Below are 24,138 nucleotides of genomic sequence, written 5' to 3' on the forward strand. Positions count from 1 at the left end.
AAGTGCCGGGTTCAGTGACTCCAGCATGAGAGCACTTGTGATGCAGCCACACTGTAGCAGCCCCAGTAGTGCTGCTGATCCATAGAACCTGCTTTCTTGCTGCTGCACAGGTGAGCCTGAGCCCCGCCAGAAAACTGCAGACCCAGCACAGTCAAGCAGAGGATCTGAGATCATCACACAGCAACACTGCCATGTTTGCACAGCCCCTCAGCAACATGCAAGGCCACAGCTAATTGGGAGTCTTTGATAACTCACACCATTAACCCTCAGCCCTTCTGGGCCCCCCAGCTCTGCCCATTACACCTGTACTAACACTGTGCCAGGCATGCACAGTGCAGACAGATGGGAGGATGCTCCCCTGAAGTTGTTCTACTTCACTGTTCTTGTTTCACTGGATATTTTACACATCAAATATGAAAAATAAAATGCAAATAAAATTTAAAATAAAATATCCCAGAACTTTAGGCTGTATGCTATCATAGCTGGCTTGGCAAAGCTCCCGCAGTCTCAGTGGAGTTGGAAAAGGGGCAGGAAATATACAAGGGGTGGCTTTGCTTACTCACATCATTGACAAGACACACTTGTTTACATTGGATTGGCCTCATCTAAACTTTGCTGGAGGTTGACCATAATATTTACAAGTTAGAAGAACAATTATGTAGCTGAGAGCAGCTAAGTGAACAGAACAAAACCAGAGAGGCAGAAATCATATCATTTGTGAAAGTAAAAAAAACAAACAGCCATCAGACCACGTATCTTCCCTGCTCTGTATAAATTTACTTTGTGGCACTTTTTGTGCTGCTTTCCTACAGTATTGATGTTCTATGAGTTTATAAACACTTACAGTGCTTGTATTCTCCATGTACTGACTTGTACCATAAAAATTTACACGAAAGGATATTTCCTATGCTTCATCAGTTTGTTTACAGAGTCCATCTTTAAAAGACCAATATTATTTCCTCCGGGGCCTGTTTACAGTCTGCACCTGTGATGCTCTCTTCAATTTTAATCTCATGGGCTGTATTTATTACATAACTGTTTTCTCTCTTTTAGGCACCATTAGTCATCCCTCTGCCAAGATCTTCTTCCCACACCAGGTTTTACTGTACATTCCTTGCATTTTCATACCATGATGTCAGTCCAGAAGTAGAACAAAGATAAGCGTGGTTCACAATTTTCTTCAAATGACCACTTTTCTCCAAAGCTATATATAAAATGAAAACCTAATACTCACCATGGAATTCAGGGAGGACCCAGGCCTGGGAATTTATGATTCTCTCATATTCCATATCCATATTTCCTGAAAGCTAAGAGAAAACATAAGCAAAATGATTTTGGAAAAATGATGGTAGGAATAGAGACCAGAGCTAGCACAGCATAGCTTCCTAATCAATAGTTAAGCAACTAGTCAAATATGTAAATGGCATCAGCAAATGTTTTGAAAATAATTTGTCTATTATGCTTGAAAAATTATGAAAATCTTTCATACTTCTGTCTGTTTGGAAAAGCGAGACTGTTGCATACATTTAATACTTTTTGCCACTGGAAATTATTTTTTATGTTTTAGAACAGCAAGAAGAAAAAAATGCTCAAAAAATTTCCATTCATTTGCATGTTTTAGAGATAGGATGGACTGAGTTTTTAACTACGAACTTTGCATTATGAAAGCAAGAGAGCTTTAGTAATCTGGCAAATCACTGTTCTTGGACAAACATTCATCCTACTGTGGTTTTAATTTCACTCAAGTACTCCAAGCAGGTTGCTTTCAACTAAGTTATCATACTAAATTCATAAAGAGTAAAAACTCCATATGTCATAGCAGAATATCAGAAAAGCAGTGCTTTCATGTGTCTGGCTGTCAAATATCAGACTATAAAAATACCTGGGCAGCTCTGTTCTTCTCTTGGAGCAAAGAAGAGAGCTGTTCAGGCAGAACAATATTTGTTTTACTGACAGATTTTACTGTTATCTGTTATCCACCAGTGGGCTCCATTTGCAGTTTTCATCACACAGTAATTGCTTATTAGAGACATTAGCAGGTTGTTTATTTGAAAACTATTATGCTAATAAGGAGCAATCATATTAGCAAGGTGTGCTCTTTACAACTTTATTTCTTTATTCTCAACAACTAAACTTCCAAAACCCCAAACTTTTTTGTTCCTTACTGAAAGATTTGAAATGTAAAACATTTGATTACTATTCTTTTTTTCTTTTTAATTCCTGAAAAATTTGTCCAGTAATAATCCGTAGTTTTAATGCCATCATAAATAACAGGACTGACAGGAAGTTTCCTAATTTTGGAGGCCATTCTGTACACAAATACTTACTTGCTAAGCATCCTGGAAAAATTACCTTGATGCCGTATTTGCATATTTTCTTATTATAAGCATTACCATAGCTATAATGTACTACTCTTAGTACATTATTAATCCCAAAGGAAAGGAAGAAACTAATTGTAGCATAACTTCTAAGATTCCAGGAAAGCACCTGTTTTACTTATCCCTTGAGCCTCAGGGGATTTCTGACCTCAGACTCACCAGCAAACTCCTTTATGAAATTCTAGACTGGGTTAGTTATATTTACACATCCTAAGATGTCTAACAAGCCAAGAAATCCTAACAGCACATTTGCAGTCTTGCAAAAAAATGCATTTACCATTGGCACAGCTTAAAGTTTTTGCTATTTATCATTTTGTTGTGCTGGGGGGTTATTTGTACTGTACACAGAGTAACTTTTCGGCAAAAAAATAAGAAAACAGTCTTGCAGTGGGTAGCACTCACAAGCACAATAGAGCTGCAGCGATTCCAACCTGATTGCATGCCAAAGCAGCTATGCTTATTATTATTTATATTGCATTAGCACACAGATCCAAATTTGGGATCAGAGCCATACTACTAGGTGTAATGTAAACATGCAGGCAAAGAGCCTACTGATCTAAGCAGCTCATAATCAAAAATGACAAAAGATAAAAAAGGAGAGGAAAGAGTTGGAGAGGAAATAAGAGAAGTGAAAGAAAAAGAAAAAAAAAGAAGAAAAGAAGAATAAGCAAAACACAGAGCAGGGGAAGAGAAGGGGGAAAGAACAGTGTGTATAGGGACTAACCGCATACAGCTCGGCTCACCTCCTGCTTGCTGGATAGCCTCAGCAGTAAGAGAGCATGGAATGAGGCTCTGGATTAAGTAATCAGACAAGCCCCAGTAAGAATACAGAAAGGGAACTGAATACTCTGGATTTTATTATGGAAATATATACACATTAAGCACTCTAAGCATCACAGTGCATTTCCTATCTCTTTGCTTCCACATACATACAGATCTGTATGTGTGCTGACATACAACTCAAGCTACAATGATGTTTCCTTAGATCTTATTGCAGTATATAAGCAAAGCACTGTAAAGGGAGGTTACAATGCAGAGAATTAGATATGTTGCATCAGAAGTGCACGTGGCTATGGGCTGGAGTCCAAAGCCAGTAATCCCAGTATATTTTGGAAATGCTTAAACCTAAAACTAGGTAAGCACACCTGGATATCTACCTAAACTTTCAAATCACTGACTTCAGATGTGGAATGAGAAGTAGAAATAGGTGATTTCTTACAACATAGCCAAAAGTCTTCATGCAGTAGTCTTTGTCACAGTAACAGCAAGGGAAGGAGAAATACGTAAAAGGCTCAATGCTTTGTTTTGAAGCTTCGACCACTCTCCAAGACAGACACATATCACTTTACATAATACTTTACAAATCAATAGTTGCTTCAAAACATGTCTATTAACAGTAAGACTTGCAGATCTGGCAGTCTCCCAGTCCTAGCACTTCCTCTGTGCCAGAGAAGTCTTTCTGAGTAAAAGCTGCTTTACTTTGCAGTGAATCCAGAAAGCTCCTAGGACTGAAAGCTCATCTAAAACCAGTGCAGCGGGTGCCCTCCCCACCACTCCGAGCTCTCCCCTCAGATGCTTACATCACCCAGTAGAAATCCTTCAGAGATGGAAAGTGGAGTAGATATTTATGAGTGGTGTTTATTTTTCTGGAATAGCATAGGAAGTCAGCTGCACATTCTCTTCATCACAAAGTCAGGTAATTTTAACACCCTTAAGCCAATCTCCTGTATCTCTTGCCCCCCATGAGCATCATCTTCTAGAAAAAAAGGAAAAGAGAAAGAAAGAACACTATCATTTTATGGTGCTTTTACAAGCACAGTCTTGTTTGTTAGCACATAGTAGGAGTACAGGATGGCTTTGTGAAGAGCTTTCTGTTCCAGCAGGTTTATATTTGAAGGTGACAGTAATGAATGGGATCATCCTGTTCCACGCTATCAAGAGTCGAGATTCAGGCTGAAACAGGCAGGGTGCTGAGACAGATCTGTGTCCTTTTGGGTTCCAGCACTGCAGCTTTAGAACCCTTGTCTTGGAATCACCCTCGCCCCAGGTTGTTGCTAAGGAAACCAGCATTTGAGGGTTTGCTTTGTTCCTCCATCTATAATGCACTGACAGCAGCTCTGGTTGTATCCTAGCAGAGGAGAAGCTGAATGGGCTTTATGCACAAATGACAACAAGTGAAAAAACACCAGTGATGCCACAACAGACAGTAACAACAGAGCTGAGACTTTACAGCATGCTCAGAAACACCTGTGGGAGGGAAGCAAAGCCAAGGCCATGCAGCTCCAACCAGCCATCACCACCCCAGCTGGCTGGAGCTCACAGTCCTGGTTGAACGTAGCTGGACACACAACTCCAATGAAAGCATCTGCTTACCCTTCTGCTTCATCTGCACGTTTGCTGGCTGTAAGGGCTGTGTTGGTTTGATATCCAGGGTGTAGAGGAAAATAGTAGCACAACGTATCTGAACAGTCTGAACACTGCAATGAGCTATCGTGGCATAACTCAGAATTTCAAAAGCAACCTGTAAAGTTTTGCCCAATACACCTTCCACAGAATACATTCCTGAAAAGTAGTTTCCAACCTTTTTAATGCATTTTTTTCTTTGTCTAGGTCAGCTCTACTGTTCAGCAAGGGCTCCTGAAGATCAGAGCAAGGTGGAGACTTTCCTAGTCATTTGACTGGACAGTGCAGCTCCCAAACTTTGTATTGGGGTTGGCTTTCCTGCTCTGCCTTCCTCTCTGGCATCAACTCAGCCAGTGCTTGGGTTATGAGCTGGATACAGAATTAGTTCTCCATTCTTCTGTTCCTGCAACTCCATTAAATTTCCACTGAGTATTTGAAAATAGCATTATATGTGTGTGTATACATTCATACACACACAGGCATATAAAACAGAGCTCTCAAGAGTTTGCATCCTGGGAGGAAGCCAACATTGATTTCTTTGAACTTAGAGTGACTCCTGACTTATGAAGGAGGTCATGTGTCTAAGAATCAGAAGTGGAAATTTGTCTTTCAGTGTTTCCTCTTATCACTCATCAAGGTTCTGGAGTACATTCACATCTCTTTAAGGGCTCTGAAGAAGCTTTACTGAAAGCTTATTCCCATTAGCAAATCTGTGAAATTGTCTGAGACTGACATATGGGAATACAGATAGATGCATCACATTCGTTGATCCTTACTACTCAGCTTCCTAGCTGCAGTCTTTAGCTCCCATTCAGCACTGCTAAGTGCTAAAGCCTTGATATTTTATCCCTTCTTTCACTTGTCACAATGCAGGAGTCTTCATATTTTTAAGCAAACATGTGAGTACCCAGGACTGAAGAGGAATCTGGCAAAGGTGAGACATGACAGACTGGGTGATGGTCTGATCTACAGAAGCTTGTGAGCTCAGGTAGGCACACACGCTGCAAACCTACAAATGTGCTGTTAACGTTCAGTAAAATGACTGCTGCCATAAATCCCTCTGTTTGTGAAAATACTCTGAAATGACAACAACATTCTCTATATTTGGGAGGCAAACTATCCAGCTTCTTCAGCCTCCCTCCAACTTTATCACAGGCATAAAGAAAAAGGAAAAAGAATAAGACAGAAAGCTATTTGAAAAGTCATTCATTTTAATCTGCCTGGACCTCAAGAATGCAATTCATGTAGTATCTCCTCAGCACTACTCCAGTATTCCCATTCTTAGAGGTATCACACTTAGGCAGTAAAATACCTAATTAAAGTGAGTGCAGGAAAAATTGGCAGCTCTTACATTTCTGGAAGAGTTGAAAATTGCGTTGGATATAACCCACAAAACTGGTACCCATGTCAGGGTTTATTTCTCAGGGCCAGAATTTCTTAAAAGCACTCTGAGGAGATACAGCCCAGATACTGGATCTGAACTAACTGCAGAAAGATCTGGACGAGGCTGGGTTGATTAATTCACAGGACAGAGAAGTTCTTAGCTTTTTGTACTGAGAACAAAGGGACGGGGATAGAAAACAAGAACATTTACATTCAGTAATGTGTGGGTGACACCACACAAAAAGAGTAGAAAGTTGGCTTCCATGTTCCATGCTTCTACTGTTACTTCCATGCTTTCAAATATCAAAGTGTGAGAGCAGGTAGATCTTTGTCCCATTGTACCAAGCATCTGAGGCTCATGAGCTGTGCTCATCTCAGGCAGAAGATGACTTCAAATGTCACACTCAGAATGTTCCTGGGCCAACCTTCGCCCATCACCTCTGCAGGCACTTGCAGGAGAAATCCTGGACCCTGCAGAAACTCCTGCAAACAAAACCTTTCAGTGAGCAACACCCACAAGTAAGCATATTGTAAACAGGAAAGAACCCCTAAAGTGTTCTTCTCTACTCAGAATAAGGTTGTAGTCAAGTGATTCAATTTCTCTGGTTCGCCATTGTACAATCAATGAATATACAGATGGTATAGTATATCTAGGAGCTTGGCTGATGTAATTATTATATTGGAGTAGGAAAAGAAAGACACTCCCCCTACCCTGGGCTTGCAAAATAGACTCCAGAAGAGCAGATCTCCAGAAGAGAATCTTCCCCACTGGTAGTCAGCTCTTAAATTGGGCTAGGAGAGGTGCAGCCAGGCTCCACCCCTTCCTGCAGCACAGGTGAATTGCCTTCACCTGTGCTCCCGTGGCTGACTCATTGCTCGCCTCCGGTGATCAATCAGAGGTTCAGGCCGTGATTCAGCAACCCCATACAGCTGTATAGTAAAAAATTGCACATAAAGACCACACAATCAGGAACGAAGAGAAGCTTGTCGTTGTAGGCTCTCATTTGCCCTTTATCACACAGTTTTGCTTCGTTTTCTATAAATAGATTGTGTGCAGCGCTTTTCCTTTTGGCCTCATAACTATGAGCTGGTTCCTCGCTGGCTTTGGGGAGTCTGAAGAAAATCTGCAGAGAATGCTGTAAGCCTATTTGATGGAAGCTCACAAGTGGATTAATTTCAAAACAGGGCTCAGTCGGCACATTTTAAAATATGTAATAATCAAAGCTGTTTGTAATAGATTCATCTGCTGCTGAAATCAGGACTCTGAATAGCTCAGTTTCTGCAATCTGATTTTAGTTACAGTTAGGCTGCAACCTATTTTTAGTAACAAACTGTTTCCCTGAGACAGATTCGGCTGCTCATTAGCATTGGGAGTCTTCTCTCCAAAAACATATTGTGACATTTTCTTTTAGCTCTGACTACACCTATCCATTAAAACACAAATTCAGTTCTGCAAAGAGAGAGAGATTTTACTATCTATCTTTTCCTTAATAGAAGATAAAGACTCTGGAAATAAATTGTCCCTTTCTCCTCATTTCTTTTGGTTAGTATCAGCACACAGTTTCCAGTTAAAAGAAAAAACAGGAAATTCTGTTAGTCTGATACATGAATTAAAAACATACAGAAACGAAGCAGAACTGAAGAAGTGTTTGAGTGAAAAACAGTAAAGTACCAGTTGTGTTGAATTTGTGATTTTATATCACTCAACTACTTTTTCAACACAGAGGCTGGGGCGATCCCCTGCAGCGACTCCTCCAGATGAGGTAGATTAACAGGGGCTTGAGATCCAAATCATCGCCTTTGCCAGCAAATCTTTCCAGAACGAGTTTAATCTGCTTTGCTTCCCAGTTCACCACTGGTACCAGTCCCCTCTGCTGCAATCCACCCACTTGTTTTTACGTATTAATCAGCATTTTCCAGACCATTTTTTTTTCTGCAACAGTGTTCAGGTACTTCCAGATACCCAGACTTCCAGCATTCTAATTGCAGGCTAGCTTGGGTCAAGCCAAGGGGCTTCTCCTAATGGAGAACTTATAATCAGACCTGACAATTGCTTAATGCATAAGTCCCTCTGAAAGTGATGCCTCCTAGTTATTTCCATTGAAACTTCAACAGCTACAAAGAGCACAACAACATTATGATACAGCAAAGGCTCAACTACAAAACACTTTTTCAACACAGTCACCACCGTTAGCTGATTCATGCAGATGTTCTGATTGAGATACTCTTAATTTTGTGGTGTGACAGCTGCGCATGGCCACCCAGAACATGGCTTGTCTTTCACATATATCACTGTTGCCAGTGTTTAAACACGCTGCCCACCACTTCACTGTGTGCACATCCACTGCTTGGTCTCCATAAACGTTCAGCAGGTGTTGATGAATGCCAGTGGGTGCCATTTTTTCCGCATAAAGGAATTCAGTGACAAACCTTTGCTTCAAAAATGCTTCCATGTCAGATACACCCTTCTGCCCCTCTGCTGCCATCTGTCACACAGCAACAAAATGTAAAGGGATATTGGTGGGAAGCTTCAACCTCCACTGCCATACCACCAAAATTTCCCTCCTGACGGCAGGCCAACATCATACAGTTGAAGGCATTACTTTTGGAGCAGCCCTTGTTGCTATGAAGGTGTACTTACAATATCTTAAAGTTGCGCACAGCAAGCAGAAGAGATTTACTTTAGTTCATCCCCAAAGGGTGATGAAAAATATCTCCCACTACAGCATATTGACAAGCATCAGCAGATGGTGGTCCTGACACAGCAACCTCTTGAGCTGCAGTCTTGACAAAGAAATGTAGCTCCTTGTGTTGCCTCAAATTCTGGACTGAAAGATAAATTCACTTCTGCAAAATATTTGCTTTACTGAAAACTAACTCTACCAGCTGCCCAAAGAAGCTAATTCCAAAACTGGCAAGTGTCAGAGCTCAGATATGCCATTTGGCAGATTTAGTGCTTTGTGGGTTTTGTTTTGTTTTTAATTCTTTAGCTACTACTAATGATGCAGTGTGTTAGAAATTTTGCTCATTTAAAATATTTTGAAGGTAGCCAATCTATTGGAATGAATTTCCATTTATGTCTGCCTAGAGTTTCAACCACTAAAATGACAGTTCAAGTGTTACAGATGTTATAAAATTTAAAGAGCGTTAGTCTAAATTTGCTTGAATTCCCAAAGGAATGAATATATCTCCATACAATTTTCTAGAAGGAACACAGTCTTATTTTTGGTTATGTTCAATCACTATTTTCATGCCTAAGAACAAAAATAATTCCCACTTCAATTTAAAGTATGAATGCTATCTTAACTGTTAATTGTGGTGTTGTTACAAAAATACCACTGAACTGGGCAAGAAGATTGCTCAGAGCAATTGACAAAGCTTTTCCACAAACTAGTGCAAAATGTCTTCCGATTCATACATATTTACACAGAGAACTCTCACATATATGGGTATGTTTGATTTTGAAAATGATGTCAATCGGAAAATCATTGTCTCTTGATGTAGGGGATGCAGCCTTCATAGATTTTCTCTGAAAACACACTAGATGATTCAACGTTCTTAACCCCCTTCTTGTAACTAACCTCAACCCTTCTACCCTGAAGGGTTTCACAGCTAATTGCCTGAACCATGGCACTTCCTCAAGTGAAATGTCTTCAAATGGTGGATTTCAAAGAAAAACAGAGATCATTTTATATCAAACAGTAGCACACTTGCAGAATATGGCATCCTTTGCTTTATTTTGGTTGCCTTCATCTTAACTGTAATGTTATTTCAACAGGAATTTGTGTGCTTGGCTTTCCTGTGATGGTATCTGTAGTAGCACCACAAACGGTCCTGCATTCTTCGCATATTTGATGGCATGCATCAGCCCAGTTTGGAACAAAAGCTCTTGTTTTGGACACATAGCTGTAGACTGTTGCCTGATCCAAACTGTCTGCTTCCTTCTGAGCTCTCAAACAGAAATGATAGATCTGTTTGTAGTATTTTAGCAGATCTAGCCTCAGAAAACTTATCTGACATTGCCCAAATGAGCTACATTTTGCATTCCTTTTTTTAAAATTTAAATTTATACCACGTTCTCCATCAGCCTAACACCAAAAAGATGATGAAAATTTAAACTTAGGCTGTAATTGGGAAAGAGCTGCCTTGCAAAAGAATCTGAATATGTGCAATTAGCCTAAGCATAGGTGTTATTTGAAGAACTGTTGCAAATGCTAATTAGATATCCACCTATGTAGCAACTGCATAAAACAGCTTCATCTGCACCCACTGGATATTGAATATGGCTTAGCTGTTCACAGCTTGCAGTCTCCCATGCAAAAAAAAACCAGTATCTCTTACATTCCAGACACAAGCTGCAATGCTGGCTGCAGCAGGGTAGAGCACAGGTTATCCAGCAGATACTCCTTGACAAACAAGGAATGGAAATGAGAAAATCTTAGATGCAGACGTGGCTGCTTTCCCTGCTTGCCAGGCCAAGAGGTTCCTTAGGAACAAAGAGTAGCAATATTATGTTGAAGAATAAATAAACAAATCCAATCCCTATGTACCTCAAATATCAAGACAAAACATACTTACTAAGAGGAAATAAGATCTTTGAAAAAGAATTCAGATAGGGACATTGAAAGTACATCCTGTCCATCCCAGGTCCCAAAGTAGGAACAAGTATCTTCATGTCATTCTAGACAGATATTTCTCCAACCTGTTCGTTATGGCCGCTGTGAATTTTGCAATCACTCTAGCTATCCTTCACAGGGCCATTGCTACTCCTGCTTTGGACAGGTGTTTCTCCCCCCTCCTTTGAGTCTCTTCTGCTACAGTTTACTTCCATCAATTTTGTTCCATCTACCACAGAGCTTTTACTCTCTGTAAACAACATACTGTTCTTCTTTTCAGCAGCCTTTTCTGTATTTGATAACTCTTGCAATATTTCCTCTTGGCTGTAATTCTTCTAACAATCCAAATAGTTTCTGTCTCCCTTCTAGGTTTGTCTTCTTGAAGTTTGATCATTTACTCCTCTGGAGCCTCTCCAATCAGTCCACATCACACTCAAAACTACCACTCATCTTTGGATTTCCTCTTGGGACACTATTACCATGTATGAAACCGCGTTTTCCCAGCCAGGTTTTAAAATGACCTCTATTAAGCTGAGAGTTTCGTCTTCGGTGAGCAGTTAACTTGAGTTATTTGTGCTTGAGTTAATATCTCCCCAGTCAGCCTCACATCACAGAATCACAGGAACAAAGAAGTGGAAGGAAACTCAGGAAATCATCTAGTCCATATCCCACCTTGGAGGTGCAATTGAGTGCCATTTATCTGCACTGCTTTTAAAAGACTCCAGCAACAAAGTCTTCATGACCTCCCTTGGCAGTCTTTAGATTAGAAATTCTAAATCTCTGTTTACTGGTACAGGAATGTCTCAGTCAGTTGCGTGCTCACCTTAACGTGTTTTCATGATAGATAAATCACAATTTGCTTCCAAGAACATTGTGTGGGACTGCATCCTAGCTTATCTTTGGAAAAAGGTTCCACCAAAACTACTAGACCATTTGCATGCAGTGGTAATATGATACTTACTTATCATATTAGTAAGGACAATAAAGATTTCGAAGTATCAACTAATAATTTATGGCGTTTAAAAGTTTTGATGCTGAATTAGCATTACCTTTCTGCAAATCCTCTATGGCCTCTCTCCCCTCAGATTCTCCTGCATTTTCAAGCACAAGTAATGCATTTACTTTCTTGACATCATCAGGAGACTCACCCACCTTCTGCATTTCTTAAAGAAAATGGCAGAAGGCTTACAATTTGTGATTTTCTCATATTGAAGGATATAGTATCACATCCTGCTGACTTGCATAATCTGTTCTATCTGTCAAGTATACCTGACCTGTTCCTTTTCTTTCCTGCTTGTTTTTTCTTAAAATCAACTGCTTTAACATCTGGTCATAATTCATTTTTCTTTTGTGGTTGAAGGGAGAAAGACATCAAAGACTTTTGTCTTTATTTGCTCATCTATTCACTAAGTAACGAACTACTACTTTTCTCCTACTACTTGATTACTCAGGTACTTCCTTGCTCTTGGTAGCTGCAATTCAGTTTTAGCATTCTGACCTTTCCCTACATGTCTATGGATCTGTCATATCAGTCTTCAGCAAGTAGAAACACACATTTTCCATTTTTCTCCCCCTCAACATTGTAAGCCACGCTCATTTCTCACTCACTGGGGTTGTTAGCTGAGAGCAGCCGCACTGCAAAATAACACTTGCATTGCACAGAGGGATTGGATTACTGCACAGAATAACTGTGTTAGCAGCTGACAAACCGTTAACTTGAGCTGTAGCCTGTGTGACCAGACAAGCCAGGCAGTTCAAGCAAAAATACCACCATCCATATCTTAAAGATTTCTGCATTTGCACAAGACTTGACTGGAGCAAAACTGATGTTATGTCTCCAGTATACTGCACAGTCAAGGTGAGCTCGGAGAACACTATGAAGAGATGTTAATTAAATACATTCCTTCATCTCTATTGAAATAAAACAAAAGCAACAGGCCACACAGCAGGAGGAGAATCCTTGCTGCCCACTCACATTTCGGCTGTAGTGACAATGAAAAGGATAAGAAAGTTCAACATTTTCAGGATGCGGTTACTCCTAGAGTTGCTCCTTCTCTGCTTTCACACCAGCTTGCCTGTTCCAGAGGGTGCTCGGAATGCTTTGAGCCCACAGAACATCCTCAATACACCTGTTAACAAGACAAAAGGCTTCAGACAAATCCAGAGGAAACACTACACAGCATGGTAACACAGACAGGGGGTCCTATTTATCTGCTTTACAAGTGAAAAATATTGAGAAACTGATGTAAAAGGAAAGAAGCTCCCAGAGATGTTCTGCACCCATAAATTTACTATACTAAGAGCATGGCAGATGTGATGCTGGTAGTTCTGCATTTTGTTTAGCTCCTACGGTCATACAGCTCTAAGAGTTTCAACAGAAAAGAAAACAAAATCCTCCAGTCCTTGGGGAAAAGTCACAGTTTATCTCTAGAAAGCATGAAGCCGCAAATCTGAAAAGATGCCAAAGTTGACAGTTAACTGCCACATACTACTGAAGCCTTTTTTTCTACTCTTTTCTTAAACACTTTCTTCCCACTCCCAGGCCAGGCTCCAGTTTGGAAGTCACTGAATGAATTCCACAAGTACTACAGTTTGTACTTTCACAAACAGCCTAAAAGCTGAGCTATCAGATTTCACAGCTCTGTGAAGAGGCTGGAACAACTTCAAAGCACTTCTGAAATATCTACTGCTTTATTCTGGAGAGACAATGGCCTCTGTATAGCTAAGGCTGAAACAGTCCTTTCCTTCAAAAGTTGATTTTGACACTCACAGTCTCAACTCCAGCAAAGTAACACCAACACTGAAATATCACATCCAAGACATTACAGCAAGGAAGGATTTACCTGTAAAGTTGGAATGATATCTCAAAGGTTTTAGACAAATTGTGTGATTTTAGGTAGGTTGTAACTTGAAAATGGGATGGATCCAAATTTGCTTCCATGTGTTATTCCCAGTGGAAAGCGGGCACTTTTGACAAGGTTTTTAGTTGCTAAAAGTAGATCTATATTACACTATTAGAACAAAATCATCTTTAGTAGTTCTCTTAAGATAAATTTTAAAGTGTCAAATACATTCATCCTAGAGCTTATAAGGACAGGCTTCATAAAACCTTCCTATACTGAATTATTTCAGATATAGCTGTTTTTTTGAAAAATACAAGTAGGATTTTATATATTCTTGGCCAACCAAAACCTTTCACTCAATCTCAAGAATGGTTGCAAACATCATCTCCCATAAAGGCATGAGCATGCCAAATACATTGATGTTTACTAGGAATAACAAAATAAGAAATAGGAATCAAAAAATGCCACAGATACACTTATATGAAGAGCAGGAAAACTGACTAAGCAAATACTGTACTGAGGGTACACTTCTAACCTCCAGGTGAATGGAAAGTTTTAATTTACAACTGTATCATGTGTAACAGAGCTGCTACAATTCCAAACATGACAACAGGGTGACACATGTCATTTCCCTTGTTCTTATATGTCCCAGTTTTTCAGTTATTAAATGACAAGCTAGGAAATAGTAGTAAACAGACAAGTCACAATGAAGCTAGTGAGTAAAAGGATAGTCAAGATTCATCAGCATTTGATCGGAGCTACAGAAAGAACGAAACATCAGCTGCATCAATGTCATGAGAAAACAAACAAACAAAAGAAAACAACCTCAAGAATTCTAACCAAGGAAAAATGAGGCACTAGAGTCATTCATGAGGTGAAATGCCATGTATCTGTATGGTACTTTGTTTATGATGTTTATGTGAAAGGGACTGGAAAGGCCAGCTGTAATACGGCAGTCTAATGCTTCATCATCCTCTCCATCTCCTCAGAATCTCCTAGAACAAACTGCACACGGCAGGGAAGACAAACTCAACACTGCTGATTAATCATAGCTCTCCTTGCTAAATAGCCAGGGGAGACAATAGCAAAGTTTCCACTGAGTTTATCAGGAAGAGGAATTTAGCCTGATTACTTAATCCCCTTATCCTGTTGATCTGGTGCTTTGCATCTGTCTACTGCCGCCCAGTCCCTGGGCAACAAACTGTTCACAAGGTTCTGCCTCTGCCACCGTGCTCACCAATTCCACTTGTTTCATTTATAAAAACAAAGGGAAAAGAATTTTCAACTAAATTAAAAGCTGGCTAAAATTCATACTGGTTTTCTTCTGTGGAGTTGGGTGCGGGGAGGATGCTGAGGAATCTACCCTCCTCTGTTATGCCCATTTGTGACAGATATAACTCTAATTACAAACTTCAGGTAGATTATGAAAAGTGTGAAACTGCCTCTCAGAGCTTCAGCCTTTAAGCCACTTAAAAGGCATGAGCTGTTCTTAGATGACACTACTAAATTTGGGAATCTGTCTCCAGTACTGGATGCAAAGCTGATAAGCCCAACATCCAGTCCATCTTTTCCCCCTTCCTTTCCAATAATCTCATAATGTAACCTTTATTTCTTCCAGATTTCAAATGCTTTGATGATGCTTCAATCCAAACTCCCCAGGTACTGTACAGTCACAATCAGCTCAATATTCTGTAGAGCTTCCGCAGTCTCAAAATTCAAAGGTAAAACAGAAGAAGAGACTTTGGTGGAAAAGCAGTTTACTTTCCCTAATGACTCCTCCAAAACAGCAACGGAGAAACAAATTTAATAATACCTTAAAAATAAAGAAATAGAATCTGAAAAGATAGCAGCTAATAAAGATCAGCCACAAGCCACAGAACTGGCTACAGTTTAAACTTCTTTAAAATAGGTATGCTTTCTCTTCTCCAAGTACAGGGTATTTTGTTGAGCAAACTTTTTTTCCCATGAAACCACTTCCACATTACGGCTGAGCCATGTTTTTGACAATAATGTTTGGTTTGGCAAGTTTTAGCATGGTTATCTTGGAAAACAGATATTTCAAGCTATGCTGTTCATTTGGTCCCAGTATACTCCAAATTATTTTGATGAAACTTCAAATGTTGTATGAAAGGAAAGTCACAGCCAATAAATCACTTGAATCACCCAGAAAATCCCATACAGGACAGGTACTGAGTGCTTCACCCTGCCCAAGAAACAACACCAGGTTGCTGATCTGTTACAAACTGGAAATACCTATAATAAAAGGAAGGATTCTTTTTATTGCAAGAAAGCAAGTAAATATATACAGCACAAAGAATAGTAATATGACCCTACAGCAATACTCACCATCGAACAGAAGGATCGTAACTCTTCTGAGCAGTTAGCACTTAAGTTCATAAAGTTACTGAGGCGGCTCTCACAGCATTCGCCTCTTTCTAAAAACTGTTATTTATGTGCATGCACATAATAGTTATGCAGTTTATTGACTTAAAGGCAAGAGTCCACACCACGCAGCAGGAAGGGAGAGCGATTTCTTTATCAGCACCATCTTCTTCAACCACAGCAAAACAAAAAAGCACTGCAAATTGTAATAAAATGCAAAGAAGAAAGATTTAAATCCCAAAATGATGCATGATAGCTCACTCAAACGTGATTTTGTTTTGTTTTCTTCTGGGTCTGTTGCTCTTTAATGGTGTCATAAGAACTGCTATATTTTTTCCTGAAAATGTGAGGCTTTTGCAAACAATTCACAATATCAAAGGATGATATAAATAACTTTTTATAGTCCTGAATACCTTAAGAAGTTTCTTTCAGAAGTAGCGGCGAGTGGCTTGATTCTCAGAAATGCTCTATAACCTCAGATCCCAATGGAAAAGACAGTATCTGTCCTTGCTTTGCACTTGTAGAAATCAGGCCAATTCTAATGTCTGGAAATAAATAATACAAATACTTTTAATGTTGTAGTATCAAAGTAATTTCTATTTTTAATTAATCAGTACTTAATTTGAAAGTTAATACATTTGTAATATTCACATTGTTTTTCTCACAAATGTTCACATACACCTCTCCATTTCTTAAACTGTCCTCAATGAGAAACGCATAAATGAAATACCTCCTTTTCACCTTCCTGCAACCCAAACACTGCTTAGGAGTTAAGAACATCAGCAGGAGAAGGAGACAGGAGAAGGAGACAGGAGAAGGAGAGCATTTGAAAATTTAAGCTTAGCTCTACAGCACTGCCAGAATAGGCAGATGAGCAACTGTGATAATCTCACATACATTTATAGGAAATTTCATTATTTTGTTTCTTTTATTATCAACAGTACTGTAAACATGAACAGGAATTAATATCTAATGGCAATAATTATTTCGTCTCAATTTATTTTCTAGTCTGTGTCAGTCTTCTGTATTGCATATACATCTGAAATACTGCACCAACGAACATCTCAGAGAAATTCTTCAGATACCATCTACATCAGTACATAGACTTATCTCTGTATTTGTCTTTTCCAGAAGAGCAAGCCCTCTCTAAATGAAACAATAGCAAAGGACCATCTCATTTACTAAGCAGCCTGCTACAGATGCAAGAGTCATAGGCTGACCTGATTTACACAGAGAACCAGGATGGCTATCACCTTCAGGAAAATAATTTGAAGCTTCCTTCAACAGAAACTGCTGAACTGCACCACAACATTGCAGAAACGTCTCTGTTATTGACATTGAGTCCTGGGTGAATATTTTACATGCTTCAAAGTAGAAACAATTCAACATTTCCCCCAAGAGATATTCCTGTTTAAAAATCTCCTCTACAAAATGTACATTGCAACTGCAATATAAAGCAAATCATAACTGCAATCCTATACAAAGAATGTAACTTGTAATTCACTCTGTAATTCACTAATGATTAAATGCCTACTAGATATGGACGTTAAGGCTGTGACAGTGTAAAATTAGTTTTCAAGGATGACTTGTGACTTTTGGTTGGCTTGCAGTAGGTGCTGTTTGGGCACCTGTTGGTTTTACACACACAGATTCCTATACGTGGTCTCTGTTAGTTCCTTCCTGATGCTTCTCCTGTTTTGTCTTTCCCTACCTACTACACATCTATTTTATTCACCTTTTCATTCTTTTATTTCTTTTGGATGGCCTTGGTTTATTTCAGGTCCATAGAGAAATTAAATACAAATGATTTGCACTAACCTTCGCACAGAGAAGTAATGCTGCAATGGACACTGTCTTCTGCTTCCAGCCAGTTGGTTTCTTTAAAGAAACAGCACTCCTTTTAAGGACTGAAAAAAAGCATTCTGAAAACAAATTGATTAGCTTCCTACAAATTATTTTTTTCCTTTCTTCTCTCTTAAAGCTTTTATCTATATTATTGTCTTTCATTCAGACAATAAAATTGATTAAAGTCAAATTACATTTCTGTAGGCATCTATTTGGTAAAACTTTTGACACAGCACATCATTCCAGATACATGAGCTGATATGACAAATCCTGCCCAGCAAGCTGCCACTGACTCCAGACAGTGTTGGATGTACAGTTATGCAATGGACGCCACGATACTCAGTCACTCAAATTACTCAGTTTTTACAATTATCTGGTCTTTTTGGTACATGGCTAACTCACACACATCGGTGCTGGTGTCTGCATACAGAAACTGCGTAACTCTTTGGACAAGGCACAGTTTAATATGTGCTCAGAAGTTACTATATACCGACCACAGGAGTGGTCACTGGAAGCAGTTCAAAATGTTTTACAGGAATGCTTTGATGCTATCCAGAGCAACACTACTGGCCAGTAGCAAGACTGTAATTATGCTAGCTGGATTTGGAACCAGGATTGAGTTGCAAGAATTCCCTCCTCAGCTCACCCATTCCAGAACTTTATCAATGCCAACATACTGTTGGGAAAGTTCAGTTCCAGTGAAAATGTAAGCCTACAGCTGAAAACCTCCTGGGCTGTTTTTGTTTTAAAATCTAGGTCACATCACTCGAAGAGCAGCAGTAGACTTTCTACACAGGTGTAGAGGATGTAGGAATTCTGTATAGAAGAAAAAATACAAACAAAGAAAAGTTTACAAAAATCTAACTTTATGTAGGGGAAAAATATTAACATAATTCATTATAAGTCTCATCTCTGGCCTTGCTACCATCTGTGGTGGGGATGTTGCTCTACAATGAAACAACCCATATACAGCCTTAAACACTGCTGGGAGCACACAAGCCCTATGTTTATTCCCAGCAACATATTCATAAATTATAAAACCAAACGGGGACCACTTTGTGTGGGCTGGAGGAATGTACTTAGTAATGACATGTTCTGTCTGCTACTGTGGCCAGGACAGGCATTCAGAACTTGCAGCCAAATGCATGTTTGCTTGAGTCAGGTATGTTGACCTTGTACACCTGAATAGTGGCCCCTAATTTCTCAGCCCAGGTTGATGGCATTCATGCAGCTTGTCACTGCTGGAGCAGAGACAGGCGGCAGAGCGGTCAGTCACTCATGGCACCTTTACAGGCACCAGTGAGCTCAGCAGACAAGCTTTGCTCTGGTCAAGCAGTTTTCATGGGCAAAGATGATGGCTGTGGATTTGGTTGTACTTTTCCCAATCTTTGTTGGCTACAGTTTTTAAACTCTTGTTTCCTTGGCATAAACACATGTCCAAGCTTGAGACTTACAGTCCAACTTTTGCTCAGCCAAATTTTGCTGGTTTGAGGAACCATTACCTCTATTCTCTACTTCCTCAAGTGACCCTAAACTAGAGAATAGGCTGATCAATATTTACAATTGGAGAAGTACTTATTTGCTTTGTGCTCATGGCACTGGCCTTTGGGAGCTGTGCATGATGTTCTCCCACACAAACGCAGGTACAGTTCCCATTATTGTCTCAAACACCGTCAGGGAGATACATTTCTCCCCTTGCTTCCAAGCAAAGATTCCTCTTGATTCCCTCCTCCTTTACGCAGTCTCAGTATTTAAACAACAGACAAACACTAATGTCTTATAGATTATTTTGCAAGGTATAATTATTTTCAAAAGAAACTACTGATCTAGAGAATTATTTTACTCTCAAAAATGAATGTTGTTTTCCATGCCTTAGGAAGTAAAGACACCTTACCATGTCTGAATAGTTCAGTTCTCTCTGCCATACGTTACCCTGATTAATTTTGGCAGTGATGAAGTTGTAGAAGTAATTTAAAGTTATGATCATATGGATCCATTGTATTCACCACAGCAGAATCACGTTCCTGTTTTAACCCTCGTGACCTTTCTCCTCTGCAGAAGCACAGGAGGTAAAACCTGCTTCTAGAGGGTTTTTTTAGAGTATTTTCCTTCACCATTAATGAGAATGCACTCTGAGAGTCAGTTTAGTTAAGAGAGGCAACAATTTTACTAACAGTGCTGCAGTACAGCAAGAGTACCAGATAGGTATACTAAAGGTGGAATCACACAAGAACAATAAGACTGTTAAATTAAAGACAAGCTAAGTTCACTTTGTCAGTATTAGAAATTATGAATGGAAGTGACAGACACAAGAAATCCAGCACGTTTGCTGGCTAAAAGAAGAATATGCAGAAATACCAGACTCACCATTTGTTTCCTTTCTTGAGTTTTCTTTCTTATTTCCTTCTCATTATTGCTATTGAAGTATTTTTAGAGAAGTATTGTAAATAATGGCAGTTATCTGTGTGAATTGTATGCCATTCGTGGCTCAATGCTTTTAAGTAATAGCCTTGTCTTCTTTCAGACTGAGCGTGTACTTTGTGTGGCTTCCCAAAATAACTTCTGGCAATCCCTGCAGCTAAAAGAGCTGTTGATTTCTAGAAAGTGACACATTAAGTGTCTACAGAAAGATCAAGTATGAATTGATTAAAGAACATCTATCTGAATGTCTACTGTGAAGTGATCAATCACTGACAAGCTTCTGAAAGTGGTTTCAACTCTGCATGCATACAAAGGTAATAAGTAGCAAAAAATATCAAGCAAATACTTAAAAGCATTCTTCAAAGCTCTCCTTAAAAGAACTAACCTGTATGACATCAGTTTATACTACTGTTATATATGACAAATACATAAATAACAACACTGCTAAGAAAATGGACTGGCACACCCACCTTACTGTTATCACAGTGGTATTTGCTTATACGTGATTATTTTACAGTGATGGAAGTTTCATTAACAAACAACTTCATTCTACTGCCAACTAGCAAAGTGTTTAACAAACACTGGGCAAAAGAGATGGCTCCTAAGAAAAAGTAGCAATTCACTTAGCAATTAGCCTGCTAATTTCTTGCTACTTCTCTAATAGAGCCCAAATAAGCTTAAAAGGTTGCTGCCCCACACTGGAAGTTGCCACCTTTTGAGTAATATTGTGACCTATGTTATCATGTTCCAGATTGTACTAAGGAAAACATGTGCTGTTGTTGTTGCTTTTTTTTTTTAAAGTGAGCTTACTTTTTTTTTTTTTTTTTTCTTTTTTTTTCCTCCAGAGTTCTTACACCCAGGGAAATCAGGGCATATAGCTAATCAAGAGCAAAATTAACCAACCAGACAAAGCCACCCAGTATTCCACCAGGCCATCATTTTCAACCAAAGATACCAGAGAGGACAGAGCCTTTTTAAACCAAAGTAATTCTAAACTGTGGAGAAATATTTTATTTAAAAAATAAAAATAAAAATAAAAAAAAGCTGTGAGCCCATCTGCTTTCATTAAAATCAGAGAGGCTGTAGTCACATGATTCGCTGACACTAAGGGCAATTTCAAGTTAAGAGTTTCACACTTTTCCCAGTTCTTGGGTCATTTATGTCCAAGTTAATTCAGTGATATTACTCACAGTATGTCTCCAGAAAGTTCTGCAGGCACGCTCTCCTCAATCAGGGTCAAGTGTGACTTCCATTTATAGATTACAAAGAAGGTTTTTGAGAACTGCAAACCTGGCCCAAATGCTCACATTCCAGTGAGAACACCTTGACTGTACAACAGCTAAAAAGAAACACAAGAGCAAGGGACTGCTGGGCTAATCACGGGACAGAGAATGGGACCTTCCAGCAGCCAAGAGATCTGAGTGAGTGCGATAACACTGAAGAGAACAGAGGAAGTATTGAAGTGGAGAGTGAAATCTGGAGAGAGATGAAGGGCTGAGTAGTGTTACTGCCCTGCAACAAAAAGCTCACACATTCTCTCTGCAAGTATTTCTGTGCAGCCCAGCACTGCAGGAATCGAGCGCTCCTTCTTTACTTAATCCAACATCTCTGTGAGGAAGGTAAAAATCACACTCATTTGCACACAGAAAACTAAGACAATAATATTAACTGTTTTACCTGACAGTATTCAGGAGGAGGTAAGAACAAAAGGCTTGCTTGTGTCTTTGTTAGCTTTCGTTTTAAAAATAACACAGCAGGCAGAAGTGCCTTGATCTTTCACACACACATGTCATGTTCAGGTCCTTATCTCTCACCTCGGATGGCAACCCTCAGAACTACCCACATGACTGAGGAACTGGCATTGAGCCAACAGATTACCAGGTCAGTTCACAGAGAAAGCCAGGCAAGGAGGAAGCCCGGGCAAATTGCTTTCTGGCAGAAAGAGCAAAATTTCAGCTTACCTTCTGCTGTGGGATGCCGAAGCGGCACTGAGTCTGGAGGGGTGAGGTGGGACTGCGTTACTGAGAGAAGCCAGGGAGCACAGACTGCACTATGGCCCTCATGGGCACGCTGGAAAGCTGAAATTAATGCAAAGCACACTGCTGATAAAGGCAAACTGACATGTGAGTGAGATTACTCTGTTATGCAGCTGAGGAAAGCCAGACAGTGTGGTAAAGCTGCCTCCTCTGAGGAGGTGAGCACACTCAGCTACAGTGCAAAGCAGCTTGGGGCTGTGCTGAGGGAAAGATAACCAAATGCTAGTTTAAAAGAACTGAAACACTGTTCTTAATTCACCAGCTGAAGGTAAAGCAATAAACTGATAAAGTTATAAATACTACACCTTCTTTTGGTTAATGCTTGGAGATGTGGAAAAGCAGCACTACCCTGCTCTGAGGGAATTTAAAGGGACATTGTCCCACTGTCCAAGTAAAACTAAGGAGGACAATACTCTGACATTTCAATATTTCGTTGACAATAAATGATTCATGGAATGGCTGACATTTTACTTAGTCTAACTGATAATAGGGTTTCTTAAAAAACAACAACCACCACCACCACAAGCGGACTAGCAACAAGAGAGACAGCAGCCATGGCTTCCTAGCTAAGCAGGGGTGGCACCAAGGCCTTTCCAGCCAGAACCCCTGCACTGCCCCAGGAGCAGTGGCCCGGCCTTCAGGCCTGCTGCCACATTGGGACGGTTCGATCACAAAAGCAGGGTCAGATTTCTTCTAAAATTAAAAAATAAACTATACAAGAATGGCTGAGTTTGTGACTCCCACATAAAATATATTTACAATGCCAGAAAACTCTAATTGTCAAACAGGAACAGACCTTGAAAGAGGAACCTTTCCTCTCCAAAAATGCAGATGTTTTCCTGTACTTGTATCAATTCTGTGGCATCGGTGCTGTTGTAATTGTTATCCCTGCAACACTCTATCCTCTGCAAACACAGGAGGCAAGTTCTCCAGTCAGGTCTTTTTCCTCTAAATACTCATTTACGTGCTCCGTTTGCATTAGATAAGCATAGGGCTTGAAAAAGCACAGTAACTTTTTTCAGCCATGACACAGCGACTCTTCTTCTTGTCATTCTGATTCAGTATTATTTATCTGCCTACAGATAACTTGATTACACCAAGACGATGTATTCCATTGGTTTAATCTATAGAGGGCAATAGATTTTATTTTATTGTTTTACTCCCAGTCCCAAAATATTACTAGCTGAAATGGCAGACTAGGGTCCCAGCAGCCAGACGGGTACCCACCAAATAAGAACTTTTCCATAGGTTGTGCAATGTCATGGGAATTTCCAAAGCAGTCACTTCTCCATGTCCTTTTTTTTTCCCCCCTATGCATCTTGGTTATGCAAAGCACCGTTTTTCAAACCACCAATCAAGTCAGATCAAGAGATCAGAACGTCACAGAGCTTCTTACAGAAAACACGCTCCATCCTGCTGGCACAAATTACTAGGTATAAGGCATCCTATGTCCCACTGCCCTCCCTCCCAGGGGCCCACCCACTGCAGGCATACACAAACACTTGATTATCCCATTGCTACTAGCCCAAATGTAGAATTCAAAACTTGCAATCTGAAAATATTTAAACACAGAAGTTGTAACAACGTTGCTTTTTTTTTTAATTAGCCTCCACCTTTTCTACTCATGCATAAATGTTCTTTCAGAACATATATTTGGAAAGAAGTGAATAGGACAGATCATGGTCCTCCTCATCCCTCATTTCTTCCTTTATGTGAATAGTAGCATCTCAGAGGACATTTCCCCATTTTTTCTTCCATTCTCCATCCTATAGCCTGGAAAATTTCATATGGGCATCCAGTAGGTTCAAAATGAGTTCATTTATGGTATATT

General features: G+C 39.7%; 1 long non-coding RNA gene across 4 annotated transcripts; it reads right to left on the minus strand.

Moving 5' to 3' along the window:
* Nucleotides 1-465: 465 nt before the first annotated feature.
* Nucleotides 466-22,606, minus strand: LOC104912564. 4 transcript variants are annotated; one of them, XR_004160934.1, is made up of 7 exons: nucleotides 22,233-22,606; nucleotides 18,528-18,666; nucleotides 17,824-17,883; nucleotides 16,419-16,550; nucleotides 12,756-12,909; nucleotides 3,959-6,647; nucleotides 466-1,307 (listed from the first exon to the last, which is right to left on the minus strand). It is a non-coding gene; the product is annotated as an uncharacterized LOC104912564 (long non-coding RNA). The 4 variants fall into 4 exon arrangements; XR_004160931.1 differs by having other exon boundaries at nucleotides 17,824-18,666; XR_004160932.1 differs by lacking the exon at nucleotides 22,233-22,606 and adding an exon at nucleotides 21,949-22,070 and having other exon boundaries at nucleotides 17,824-18,666.
* Between the last annotated feature and the right edge of the window lie 1,532 nt (nucleotides 22,607-24,138).

The sequence above is a fragment of the Meleagris gallopavo genome, chromosome 11 (genome assembly GCF_000146605.3).
Source record: "Meleagris gallopavo isolate NT-WF06-2002-E0010 breed Aviagen turkey brand Nicholas breeding stock chromosome 11, Turkey_5.1, whole genome shotgun sequence".
Classification (NCBI taxonomy): Eukaryota; Metazoa; Chordata; class Aves; order Galliformes; family Phasianidae; genus Meleagris; species Meleagris gallopavo.